The sequence below is a fragment of the Oncorhynchus kisutch genome, linkage group LG4 (genome assembly GCF_002021735.2).
Source record: "Oncorhynchus kisutch isolate 150728-3 linkage group LG4, Okis_V2, whole genome shotgun sequence".
NCBI lineage: Eukaryota > Metazoa > Chordata > Actinopteri > Salmoniformes > Salmonidae > Oncorhynchus > Oncorhynchus kisutch.
Window position 1 is genome coordinate 49648884 of NC_034177.2, and position 13975 is coordinate 49662858.

The 13975-nt window shown below is 41.8% G+C and overlaps 1 pseudogene; it reads right to left on the reverse strand.

The window, feature by feature from the left end:
* Positions 1-1076: 1076 nt before the first annotated feature.
* On the reverse strand, positions 1077-6513 carry LOC109889636 (BLOC-1-related complex subunit 5-like; annotated as a pseudogene).
* Between the last annotated feature and the right edge of the window lie 7462 nt (positions 6514-13975).

The following is a 13975-nucleotide window of genomic DNA, read 5'->3' on the forward strand; positions in this document are numbered from 1 at the left end:
TCAAACCATAATGAAAGAGAACGTGTGCTGCGGCCATGGGGTCTATATATAGGGGTGGACCCCAACCGTGACACAGGTGTACACGAGAGTAAATCTGCAAATCCTCACCTTGGATGTATCCCTCCGCCGTGGAGTGATACCAATATATTGGAGTGATCCAACATAGTGAAACATAACTGCACACTTTAGAGTGGCCTATTATTGTCCCCAGCATATCGTGTACCTGTGTAATGATCATGCTGTTTAATAAGCTTATTGATATGCCACATGTCAGGAGGATGGATTATCTTGGCAAAGGAGACATGTTCACTAACAGGGATGTAACCCAAGTTGTGCACAAAAGTTGAGAGAAATAAGATTTTTGTGCATTTGGAAAAATTCTGGGATCTTTTATTTCAGCTCATGAAACATCGGATGAACACTTTACATGTTGCGTTTATATTTTTGTTCACTATAGATACGTCCTATTATGTTTTTTTGTGGATGTAAATGAAACTGTACTTATTGGAAACATGTTTATGGTAGGCTGGCATTGCATAATTGATTACGTGGATGATCCGAATTTGATCCGTGTTGCTGTACTCGTGGTACGCATGGTTTTTCATGTTTGAAGCAGGCCTATAGGCCTATTTGTTTGACAAGACAACTGTGCATGGCTGCATCTCACTATAGAAGCCTGTTTTGGTTATTTTTATATTTTTACTGCGTTTGTTTATTGTTATTGTAACGAGCTTAAATACAGATTGTATCATGCCACTGGCTGTTTTGTTCTGTTCATTCATTCGTTTCTTATTCACAGTTGTGTCGGTATTCTAAACCAAACTGCTATTCAGTATTTTGGTTTGCATGCATTAATTACTAGGCTTCAACTTTCAGCATTTAGTTGCATTATTTTGGGAAGACAGCTGTATTCACATAGTGTTATTCACCTATTATAAACAACCTATCTTGTGCCCTATATTCATTACCAACACAGCCTTGCTTTAATGTGTAGGGCGCTGTTCATTGTGCTGATACAACAGAGCGCAGATAGCCTATTGATTTCGCACCAATAATCCCAAACTCACAACAAAATCCACAATTTTTTTAATTTTTTTTTTTATTGAAAACAAAACTCTCAGTCTCCGGACTTGAACCCTATTGAAAATCTGTTGTTTGAATTGAAGAGGGAAGTCCATAAGAGCAGATGAAGCATATCAAGGATCTGGAATGATTCTTTATGGAGGAATGGTTTAAGATCTCTCCCAATGTGTTCTTCAATCTCGTTAAAAAAATAGACAAAAAGGCTCAGTGCCGTTATCCTCGCAAGGGGAGGGTGCTAGAGTACTGACACAATCTCTTTCTCCGAGCAATTTATCAAGGGTGCCAATAAATTTGGACCTGACTATGTGATAACACCCAATGTCAATATCCTATAACCAAACATCACATCCAATTGAGAGGGTAAGTATCTAAACAGAACAGTATAAGCACCTTTATACATTTTGCAAGAAATTCAAATGATTCAAATTCCTTTCCTAAATACACATCTTTGTTATGTAAACCATTTGAAACTCTCAGAGAAGCCAAAATATTCAAGCATCTAACACTCATACCTTTCACAAAATTCAAGCAGATTACTATCGATGGTTTGAAGTGATATCCATAGATTATCTTCCACAAAGCTGTAGCTATGTGTAGGCCTAATTTGCACAATATGCCAAATTTGAAACTACTAGGTTTCTCACATGCTGCACAGTGCAACACAGAATCTATAGGTCTGTTGCAAGATCTGAATAATAAGCTAAAGTTTATTAGCTAATAAGTTAGTTCCTTTTACGAGAGTCTTCTGAGCTCATCTTTGACCAATATTACTTCTAGTGATGAAGTCATTTTTGGAAGTCATTTTGTCACCACACTTCGAGTGGTGTCTTCAAAGTACCAGTAGTCCAAGAAGGTTCCCTTCAGTGCATCATCATGTAAAATTCTGTTTTGCAGTCTTCCAATTCAGTGACTGAAGATGGTTAACACTCACTGACATGTAAACCCCAGTGTGGGGTGCAGCTGTCCCTGTACCCCACTGCTTCTGCTGGATGGGGTGGGAAGTGTTTATGGCTTATGGTGAGGGGCTGAGCTGTGAGTTGTGGACGTGAAGGGTTCAGGATGGCTTGGGGAGCTGGTGGGGCAGCATTCTTTCTTTTGCTCACTCCCTCCCTCCCTCTCTCTCTCTCTCTCTCTCTCTCTCTCTCTAAATGGTTCAATAAAGAGCTTTCAGAAGTCTCTCTGGAGTGGTGATTGGCAGGGGCATGGGAGGTAAGACTAGAGGTCCATGACAGTGAGTGTATCAGCGTACCCCGGCAATGCTGCTGCTGCTACTACTATTACTTGGCTGCAGCGTCCCCCTCCGGCCTCATGCTGAAGGGCTCCAGGCGTTCGCTCTCCGGCAGCAGGTTGTTGAGCCTCTCCATCAGAGGGATGGTCTGGTTGATGCCCATCTGGATACGCCGCAAGATCATGGACATCTCGTTCACCTTCTGGATCTGCTCAGCGTACTTAGAGTAGCGCTTCTGACGGTCCTGCATGATGCTGAACAAAGTCTCCACCGATATGTCCATCTGGGAGGAAGAGTGAGGAAAGAATATGCCTTTCGGGCTGTGGTACACAAGTGACAAACGTTGTGGTGATATGGCATGTATTTCAATAGCCTAAAGTGCCTTCCTCTCCTCCTTTCCTACATCTGTGAGTTCAGTGCAGATGAAGGAAACGAGACAAGGAGAGGAGGCCACTTTCGTCTATCTATAGGGATGCAGACAGTTAATTACGGCATTAGTTACCTATTTGATCCCCTTGACCAGGGCGTTCTGGTCGAAGGCCATGGCCTCAGAACACTGGTGTAGGTGGTCCTGGTAGCGGATGCAGAGCTGCAGCACCTGGGCATAGTCCAGCCGCTCCAGACACACACTGCTGGGGGATGTCTGGCCACTCAGCACACCTAGAGACATGGACAGACTGACCCTCAAAACACTGGACATTATCAGTCTTGCTTTAGACTTCATGGTCATAAAGGAATGTCTAGACCTATTCATACTTTTACACATTCTCCCAATATGATTTTCCTGGACTATTATGTAGCGTATTCAAACTTGTCTACTTTCTTCTCCGAATCTCTGCAATACTGTAAAGGCAGAGAAGAGGTCTAGATCCAGGTTAGAGGCCGTTGAGCTTACCTTTCAACAATGGCTGAAAAGTTGGGATTTCCCAAAGCTTGATGACATCAGGGTCATTGTGGATGTTGCGCAATGACTGTGTCCCCTGGGCCACCACCACAATGTCATCCATTTTAGCCTTCTGCTTTGCTGGTGAGGGCACCACTGCAACAACAAAGCAATACATTTTTTTTAAATGGCCAACTATAAGTAATACAAATCAAAAGTATTTGTCACATGCTCCGAATACAACAAGTACCGTGAAATGCTTACTTACGAGCCCTTTCCCAACAATGCTAAGTTAAAAAGAATAATTTCAACAAAAAAAAAAAATGGGAATAGTAACACAATAAAATAACAATAATGGAGTTAGAAAGATGGCTGTCAGAAGTTTTACAATGTAACAACTTTTAATCTACATAGTGTATTTCAAAACACGGCATGTCAGGGTGCGGTGAGATACACAATGGGTTGGACCATGCTTATCTCAGTCATTCTGAAAAAAACTTTTTACTTCAAAAATTGAAATCAAATGATCCTCCATCATTAAGACAGCGCATGAATCAAATACATTATTATTTAAAATATAGAAAAAATGTTGGCTACAGAGAGAAACAAAAGAGTGCAATTTGTGTTGCAAGCACTGGAGATATCCAAAAGATGAAAAAAGGACAGGGATGTTATTGTGAGACGGACGGGATGGGTATGGATACGGTGTGAGCATGTGGGTCTAAGCAAGTGTGATGTCATTAATATTTGTTGAGATTTATGTACGTCTGAGTTGGTGTTTTTTGTATTTTTTTTTCTTTATGTTGAAGGTTTGCGCATTGAGTCCCAGTCAACGTCATGTCTATTTAGTGGATCTGTTTGTGGAATGTTAAATTGTCTTTGTACACCGAGTGTACAAAACATTAGGAACATTTGCTCTTTCCTTGACAGACTGACCAGGTGAAAGCTATGATCCCTTATTGATTTCACCTGCTAAATCCACTTCAATCAGTCTAGATGAAGGGGAGGAGACTGCTTAAAGAATCCTTTTTAAGCCATGAGACAATTGAGACATTGATTGTGTGTGCTGTTCAGAGGGTGAACAGGCAAGACAAAAGATTTGTGCCTTTGAATGGGGTATGGTAGCATGTGCTAGTTTCACTCAATAGTTTCCCGTGTGCATCAAGAATGGTCCACCACTCAAAGGACATCCAGCCAATTTGACACAACCGTAGGAAGCATTGGAGTCAACATGTGCCAGCGTCCCTGTGGAACGCTTTCGACACCTTGTAGAGTCCATGCCCAGATGAATTGAGGCTGTTCTGAGGGCAGAAAGTGGTGCAACTCAATATTAGGAAGGTGTTCCTAATGTTTTATACACTCAGTGTATATGTATATTTGTGTATTGTCTAAAATCCAAAATAAATGACAGAAAAAAAAACATTTAAATAACAAGGCTATATACAAGGAGTACCGGTACCGAGTCAACGTGCAGGGGCATGAGGTAGTTGAGGTAGAATGTACATGTAGATAGGAGTAAAAGTGACTAGGCAATAAGGATAGATAATAAAACAGAGTAGAAGAGTGTAAAATAGTGTATAAAGTGTGAGTGTGTTTGTGTGGTGTCAATATGCATGAGGCTGGCTAGCCATGTGATTAACTAGAGGACCGAATGGCGCAGCGGTCTAAGGCACTGCGTTGCAGTGCTAAAGGCTTCACTACAGACTCGGGTTTGATCCCGGGCTGTATCACAACCGGCCGTGATTGGCAGTACCATAGGGCAATTGGCCCAGGATCGTCTGGGTTAGGGGAGGGTTTGGCCGTCATTGTAAATAACAATTTGTTCGTAACTGACTTGCCTAGTTACATTTTAAAAATGTACTGTTCACCAGTCTCATGGCTTGGGGGTTGAAGCCTTTTGGTACCAGACTTGGCGCTCAGGTCCAAACACACCAACACATTTGTGAAGAGGGCTCGACAATGCCCTCTTCCCCCTCAGGAGATTGAAAATATTTGGCATTTGGTACCACAGTACCACTTGCTGTACGGTAGCAGAGAGAACAGTCTATGACTTGGGTGGCTGGAGTCTTTTGACCATTTTTAGGGCCTTCCTCTGACACTGCCTGGTATAGAGGTCCTGGATGCCAGGGAGCTCGGCTCCTGTGATGCATTGGGCCATATACACTACCCTCTGTAGCGCCTTGCGGTCAGATGCTAAGCAGTTGCCATACCAAGTGGTGCTGCAGGCAGTCAAGATGCACTCTACTTTGAGGATCTGAGGTGACATGCCAAATCTGTTCAGCCTCCTGAAGGGGAAGAGGCATTGTCGTGCCCTCTTCTTGACTGTGTTGGTGTGTTTGGACCATGATAGGTCCTTAATGTGGACACAGAGAAAATTAAACCTCTCAACCCTCTCCACGACTGCCCCGTCATGCCCGTCGATGTGAATTAAGGTGTGCTCGGTCCTTCGTTAACTGTAGCCCACGATCAGCTCCCTTGTCTCCTTTTGTAATTGTTTTATGTTGAACGATTGCCAACTAGAGAGCTCCTAAACAATGACCTATGACTATGGGCCCTGGTCAAACGTAATGGTCTATATAGCAAAATAGGGTCATTTGGGACACATCATAGGTCACCCTGCTAATATGAAACACTGTCGTTTTGTAGTTTACATCCTGCAACCACCATTTTTTTCAGTATCCTATGTGTAAAAGAGGGCAAGGAATAATGTAGGGTAGGAACTTTGCGAGTCACCTACTAGACCGACAATGCGTGTCCTCCCTTACCCGAGGTGCTGTAGTCAGAGTGCTTGTGCTCAGAATCACCACTTTGCTCGGCCCCCATCGTGTCGGTTATCCTATGGCTTCAATTCACCACCTCAGGAGACCTAAACCCAAACAGTTAAGTTATCAAGCTAACGTTAGCTGTACCACGCAAACAGACGGTTGAATGATAAACAAGCTCCGCTAGCTAACTTAGCTAGCACATCTCTTAGCTTAGTTTGCTTTTTCTTGCTCTATTAGACCGCATCTGTTCGATTTCTATGAGATCTTTACCGTCATGATGCTGTCATGATGTAGCAAAACAATATTTAACTTAAGTAAATGATGCTAACAAACTTTAAAGACAGCTAGCGTTTCCCGAGCTAGCTACTTCTGTAAACAAACGTTCTCTTCTTCACTAGTAGTCTGCCAGCAGCACAAACAATGTTTCTTCTGTGGGTTTTATGGCGGACCAAAAAAGGTGTATTGCCGCCACCATCTGGACGGGTTGAAACCAAAACAAGGTAAAAAGAAAATCCATACGTGATAGGGACACTAAAATAATCAGACAAAATAAAACTCACACTTTTCCCAAGTGTCCATATCTCCCTTCTCAAGAGGGTGATACGGCTTGTGACAATATTCCATGTAACTCCGTCGCGAAAAATCTTTCAGCCCCAGGAACCGCTCCACCGATTCCACATTGATTTCTATCTTCCTGGACCTTCTCTCCACCTTGGCAGTGCCATTTATCACCATAGCTATAAAAGGCCACCAAGTCCACCTTCCTAACCTTTAAAATGTCAGGATCCTGCTGGTGAAAAGCAACCCCTGCAGCCTGCAGTAAAGGCCTATCCACCACCATTGCCTCTTCAAGTGCACCATTCAAACCCTCAACCCTTTTAACAGTTGCTGCATATGATATGCTCTGGATAGCCCTGACTTTGTCCACCTCATTCTCTTTCATCCATGTTGGGGAATCAAAACACGTAGCTTCATGGTTCCCACCACAATCGCAAAATGTCACATTTCCCCCACTTTTAAAACACATTACATGATATTTTCCACAACTTGGACATCTCCTTTCTACAAACACTTGAAACATGACAACTTTACAATGATCACACTGCATTGGTCTTAGTTTATATACCCCAACTGCACTTGAGTAGAGAGACTCCATATCAAAAAACAAATGAACAGATACTCTTCACGTTTTCACCATTCACCACACGATTCATTCGACGTGCATCAATCGCTCCAGAAATATTTTTAATCTCTTCACAATCGACTTCCAAGGAGACGCACACGACTCATCAAATCGGGGGAGACGCAACGCACGTTCCTTCTGTTCCTCAGAAGCAGAAAACAATCCAAACATGCCAGCCTTCACTTTACCCAGCACGCTCTCCTTCTTCTTTGGTTGGGTTTATCGGCGGTTGGCATCCAACGTTTTGGTGCATTACCGCCACCTACTGTACTGGCGTGAGGGCCAGAGACAGGGAGAAACGAAATCCTACCTGCCAGCCCCGTTGCTCTTTAAAAAGATAACACAATATTTGAGACTATATCTAATGAAGTTCTACTCAATATACTTTTAAAACCAATTTCCTGTGTACCCTTCTCCCTCATACTATATCTCAGCCTCTCTCTTTCCCTCTGATACTGCTTACACTGTAGCAATACAGTACATGCTCCATGGTCTGTTTCCTGGCAATAATCACACTTTCCTGTTGGATGCTTTCCTATCACATTTAAAGTCTTATTCAACTGGCTGTGTCCCACCCTTAATTTGGTAAAAAATACCCTCCTCTCTTCTGTCCCTTCCTACCGTCCTCCCCAACTTTCCTCTGGACTTGAAATAAATGCCTGCCCTTAGTACCTCTATTCCACTGCCTCTGCCATCTCTGTCCATATCAGGCTTTTCGCCTCTGCCTTGCTCATTGAAACTATATACTATATAACAATATCAACATCGCCACTACTAAGTGGTTGTTTAGCCAGTACATCAACTGCCTCGTTCCCCTCCACCAGCACTCTCTCCACCAGTTTGGATATCTCAAATGTTTTTTTCAAGATTGGTAATCTGCTCAACTGCTGCTCACTAACAAACCGTACTCCTATTAGATACGGAGGGGCATTATCTTCACTGTACACTACTTTGCTCCATTTTCCATTATTTTGGACAATACTCAAATTCTCCTTGATTCTACCGCCATTTAGATTCAGAATCCTCTTCATCGTCCTCTTCCGCCATCTTTTTCCTTTCACCGGGAAACACAACTCAGCTTCCCACAAATGAAAGAATACCATGTTAAGACTGGTATGTTGAGAATATTGGGCTGTAGAGAGAACCTTTCTACCTGTCTAAACTAAACTGGGGTTGAAAGTACTCAGTAGGTTCTCTAATAACCAAATGTGTGTATTTTTGGAGGGGGGGGGGGTGTGTCGTACATACCCAGCAAAGCTTTGTTCTCCACCATCTCCATAGTCCCCAATGCAATACACTGTAATAGACTGTACATGGGACACATATTGGCTTGCAGACAGAAAACGTTGCAACCTTTCTCAGCTAAAGTAGGATGGGAAATACTCAGGATGGTCGCCCGAGTGGCACAGCGGTCTAAGGCACTGCATCTCACTGCTAGAGGCATCACTACAGACCCCGGTTTATTTCCAGGCTGTATCACAACCGGCCGTGATTGGGAGTCCCATAGGGCGGTGCACAATTGCGCCAGCGTCGTCCGGGTTAGGGTTTGGCCAGGGTAGGCCGTCATTGTAAATAAGAATTTGTTCTTAACTGACTTACCTAGTTAACAAAGGTGACATTTTTAAAACAAATATATGTGTAGTTTTGGAGGGGGACTGTGGCGCACATATCCAGCAACAAAGCTTTAAATGGCTGGGTACTATCCATGGTCCTGAAATAAATACACAGTCATAAAAAGCTAACCTTTAAAAAAAATCTAAAACAAAATCTAATTTGAAATGTAAATGAAAATTAACCAGCCTATTTGGACACAGTATAATCACACTTTCTGAACAGCCACAGAGAAAATTATTCACAAGTTGTAGGCCGATATATGCTTCTTATCTATCAAGGTTTGCAGTATACAGTAAAGGCATAGGCCTTGTTACCTAGTTTGAAAGAATAATAACAGAGAAAAGATTATTTACAAGCTATATTGTCATGATTTATCAATCAAGGTCAGCCAAGACACTTTTGTAGAGTTAGAAATGGCTTACAACAGGCAACAAAGCTACAAGGCTAACAGTACACAGCGTAATCAAGCTTTCAGAACAATAATGGAGAACATTATTTAGAAGTTATAGGCCTCTATGTGTTGCTTTTCCATCCAAGGTTAGCAGTATACTGTAAAGTCATATTAACCAAGTTTTCAAAACCAATAACAGAGACAAGATTGAAAGATAATAAACACGTCTCTGTATTATCTACCATGGTCAGCAAAGGCATTTTCTGTAGAGTTTCAAATGTATTACATAGTATTTTTCTCTCTGATCACTCATATAAAACCTACTCTCGCATGCCATTGTGACAAAGCGTATTCACATTGCCCTCCAACAAGACTGCTTTAGTGAATAAGCACACAAACTTACCTCAACTACTACCATCTGACTGTTTTCTAAAATGAGGGCACCAATGAGAAAATTCATAGTTTAGTGTCACATCTACCACAAATCCATGAACTGCCAGATTCTGTCATGCCAGGTATTTCTTAAGTGGAAGTAGTGTATCCTTTAATTCTCTTTCAAACAGACTTAAGGAATCCATAATTGTTAGATTTCATCTAGAACTGTCCAATGTGACTTTAAGTTCACAGGAACTGTCACATGCTCAAAACCCCATCAATTGTGCACCCGTTCCAGGCACATTTGGCATGACCTCTTTGTTTTGTCACAGCAGACTCTGTAATTCCTGACTCGCAAAAGACGCAGGAGACGTTAACACAAATTGTTCATTCAGATGTGACTTCAAAAGAGCATTATACCTGTCAATTATTCGGTCACTGAACCACTTGTCGTCATTGCTTAATATGTTATAATCATCTTAAGTAAGTGAAGATGGAAGAGTTTTGGTTGTATTTAGAATTTGAAGTTTAGACCCAGATGAGTCATTCCTTGTGCATTTGTCAGAGCACAGATGGCTTTTGTCTTTCTGAAGAAAATGTAGTACCTTTTCACAGTATTTATTTTCGTATGATACCATATAGAACACAGCTTGATTCAATAATTATTGGACCTTCTCTAAGGTAAAGCCCACACTTGATTTTGATACTTGAGTGCAGTCGATATAAACAGAGCTTGCTATGTCGTGTGTACAATTTGACAAATAGGTAATTGTTTGAAAATTCTAAAATACTAGATAATTCTTAGAGGTGTATGTAATACTGTATATGTAGGATAGTTTCAAGCGCTTGGGTAAACAGCTGTCTACCTTCACAAGGAATGTCTCTGGAGCATGAAAGACATTAAAGCTTGACCTCTGAAAGTTGTTAGCATTATTACATGTTTTACTAATCTTGTTTTCTTGAGATGCGTGCTGTGAAAATAATTATTTAATGGCTCTTTCTGAAATGTCACTTGGTTCAAATATGATTTTTTCCCCTGGCTATACATGGCTTTTTGCTTTGGCTGCTATTTTGACAGCAAGAAATTTGTAGGTAGCATTTCCTTCACAGAAGATTCTAGAAGGTCACACATCGCTGTTTTGAAGCCTCTGTTGAAGCAATGGTTGTGTAGCCTGTCCTGTTTTCACTGCATCCAACTGTGAAACGACTTTGCTGATTTGGACTCCTGATATTTGTTCCATGTAATCTTTTGTGACATTCTTTGAAAGTGGATGTTTTCTTCCGAAATGTCAAAACAGGAAAGGCTTTAACCTCAAGATGATTGGGGAAATAGTAACATGTTGGAATAACATCAATATCGTAATCTGGCTCACAGGGATGTACTTGCTCACTGATATCAGAGATTCTGTGAAGTCCCATTTTTGGCAGGCCAAGCAATTGACCTGATGCATTTTTGGGACACGTCAAGGCTGGCCCCTTTGTGCTGATTTAAATGTTACCGTCACCATTAGGGTAATCTAGGTCGTTAACAGGTATGCCAGTCCATCATTGTGTCTTTGTCTTTGTTTACATTTTATTTCACACTAAAAGGTAAACACGGTAAGCAAAAAAATAAAAAAAATAAAGTTAAATTGTTTTGTCTTTACAACTGATATTCAACACATAACTACACATATTTGGTGAGTAGAGACCCTACTGAGTATTTCAAACCCCAGTTTATAAGACAGGTGGAAAAGGTTACTCTCAACAAGCCAATATATATCCCATGTACAGTCTATTAAAGCGTATTACATTGGGCGCTAAGCACATAGTGCTGCTGGATATGTACGACACAGTCTCCTTCCAAAACTAACCATATTTGGTTGGGAGAGACCCTACTGAGTTTTTCCCACCCCACTTTAGCTGAGACAGGTAGAACAGTTCTCTCTACAAGCCAATATGTATCCCATATACATACCGTGTATTGCATTGCAGTGAATGAAGTGTGTGGAGTAAGGAGTCACCAGTACTCTGTATTAAACATGTTGCCTAACAAGAGACCCATTTAAGTATTGAGAAATTCCAAAAACATATATTTGTATTTTCTTTTAAAAAGGGAATTTCTTTAAATATAGCTGACACAATAGCTTTCAACATACCAGTATTTGTGTAAACTTTCCAAATAAATGCTGGTATAAATAATACAATATTAGATATAAAATATGTCAAATTATGCATTGCTGTGGAAAACAGTTGTGCTAAAACAAATATTCCCACAGTTCAGCATATCTATTTCTCTTATTTAAAAAATAAAAAGCAAATGCGGAAGTGCAACGTCAGCGGATGCGGTTGATTGAGACGCATCACATGCAAAACAAAACTGATATCTCTCGTTAAACTCACCGAATTTTACTGGGATTGTTCATTTTAATAATTTTACTGTGAATGTTTGACCAGCATAGGAAAACCATCTTCTTCAATTGCATTTTGGCGGTCCGCAAACATGAATTAGACAGAAAAGCAGAGAGGAATAAGGGAAGAGGTTTTACTCCACCCAAAATCTGTCCACGAAAATAAGACCACGAAGTGAGGGATATTTGTATGGAGGACAACAAGAGTGTCATTTGGTCAACAAAAACATTTAATTGGTCACTTGCTACGCAAGGCTTATTTTATGAAATAAGAGTTTCGTAATGGTTAGGTTGTTTACGAATGCACTGATATAGGTGAACCACTTGGCATCTCGGCAACTTACCCCAAGTATTTACTAAAATAAACTGAAGTAAAACAATATATATATATATATATATATATATATATATATATATATATGTAAACATAAAAAATAAGACATATAAAAATAACAAATTATTAAGGAGCAACAATAAAATAACAGTAGCGAGGCTATATACAGGGGGTCGAGGTAATATGTACATGTCAGTAGAGGTAAAGTCACGATGCATGGATAATAAAAAGAGAGTAGCAGCGGTGTAAAAAACGGGTGGGAGGGACAATACAAATAGCCTTTTGGACCTAGACTTGGCGCTCCGGTACCGCTTGCCGTGCGGTTGCAGAGCGAACAGTCCATGACTTGGGTGGCTGGAGTCGTTGGCAATATTTGGGCCTTCCTCTGACATTGCCTGGTATATAGCTTCTGGATGTCAGGAAGCTTGGCCCCAGTGATGTACTGGGCCGTACAAACAACTCTCTGTAGCGCCTTGAGGTTGGAGGCCGAGCAGTTGCCATACCAGGCGGTAATGCTCTCGATGGTGTAGCTGTAGAACGTTTTGAGGATCTGAAGACACATGCCAAATCTTTTCAGTCTCCTGAGGGGGACTAGGTGTGGTCGTGCTCTCTTCACGACTGTCTTGGTGTGTTTGGACGATGATAGTTTGTTGGTGATGTGGTACCCACGGAACTTGAACCTCTCAATCTGCTCCACTATAGCCCTGTCGATGAGAATAGGGGCGTGCTCGGTCCTCCTTTTCCTACAGTCCACAATCATGTCCTTTGTTTTGATCATGTTGAGGAAGAGGTTGTTATCCTGGCACCACACTGCCAGATCTCTGACCTCCTCCCTATAGGCTGTCTCATCGTTGTCAGTGATCAGACCTACCACAGTTGAGTCGTTGGCAAACTTAATGATGGTTTTGGAGTCGTGCTTCGCCATGCAGTCATGGGTGAACAGGGAGTACTGGAGGGGACTGAGCATGCACCCCTGAGGTCCCCTGTGTTGAGGATCAGCGAGGCAGACGTGTTGTTACCTACCCTTACCACCTGGGGGCGGCCCGTGAGTAAGTCCAGGATCCAGTTGCAGATGGAGGTGTTTAGTGTTTAGTCCCAGGGTCCTTAGCTTATTTATGAGCTTTGAGAGCAGTATGGTGTTGAACGCTGAGCTGTAGTCAATGAATAACATTCTCACGTAGGTGTTCCTTTTGTCCAGGTGGGAAAGGGCAGTGTGGAGTGCATTAGAGATTGCATCATCTGTGGATCTGTTGGGGCGGTATGCTAATTGGAGTGGGTCTAGGGTTTCTGGGATAATGGTGTTGATGTGAGCCATGAGCAGCCTTTCAAAGCACATCATGGCTACAGACGTGAGTGCTGAGTCGGTAGTCATTTAGGCAGGTTACCTTCGTGTTCTTGGGCATAGGGACTATGGTAGTCTGCTTGAAACATGTTGTTATTACAGACCCTGAAAATTTCAGTGAAGGCACTTGACAGTTGGTCAGTGCATGCTTGGAGTACACGTCCTGGTAATCCATCTGGCCCTGCAGCCTTGTGAATGTTGACCTGTTTAAAGGTCTTACTCACATCGTCTATGGAGAGCGTGATCACACAGTCGTCCGGAACAGCTGATGCTCTTATGCACGCTTCGGTGTTGCATGCTTCAAAGCGAGCATAGAAGTTATTTAGCTCGTCTAGTAGGCTCGTGTAACTTGGCAGCTCACGGCTGTGCTTGTAGACCGTAATAGTT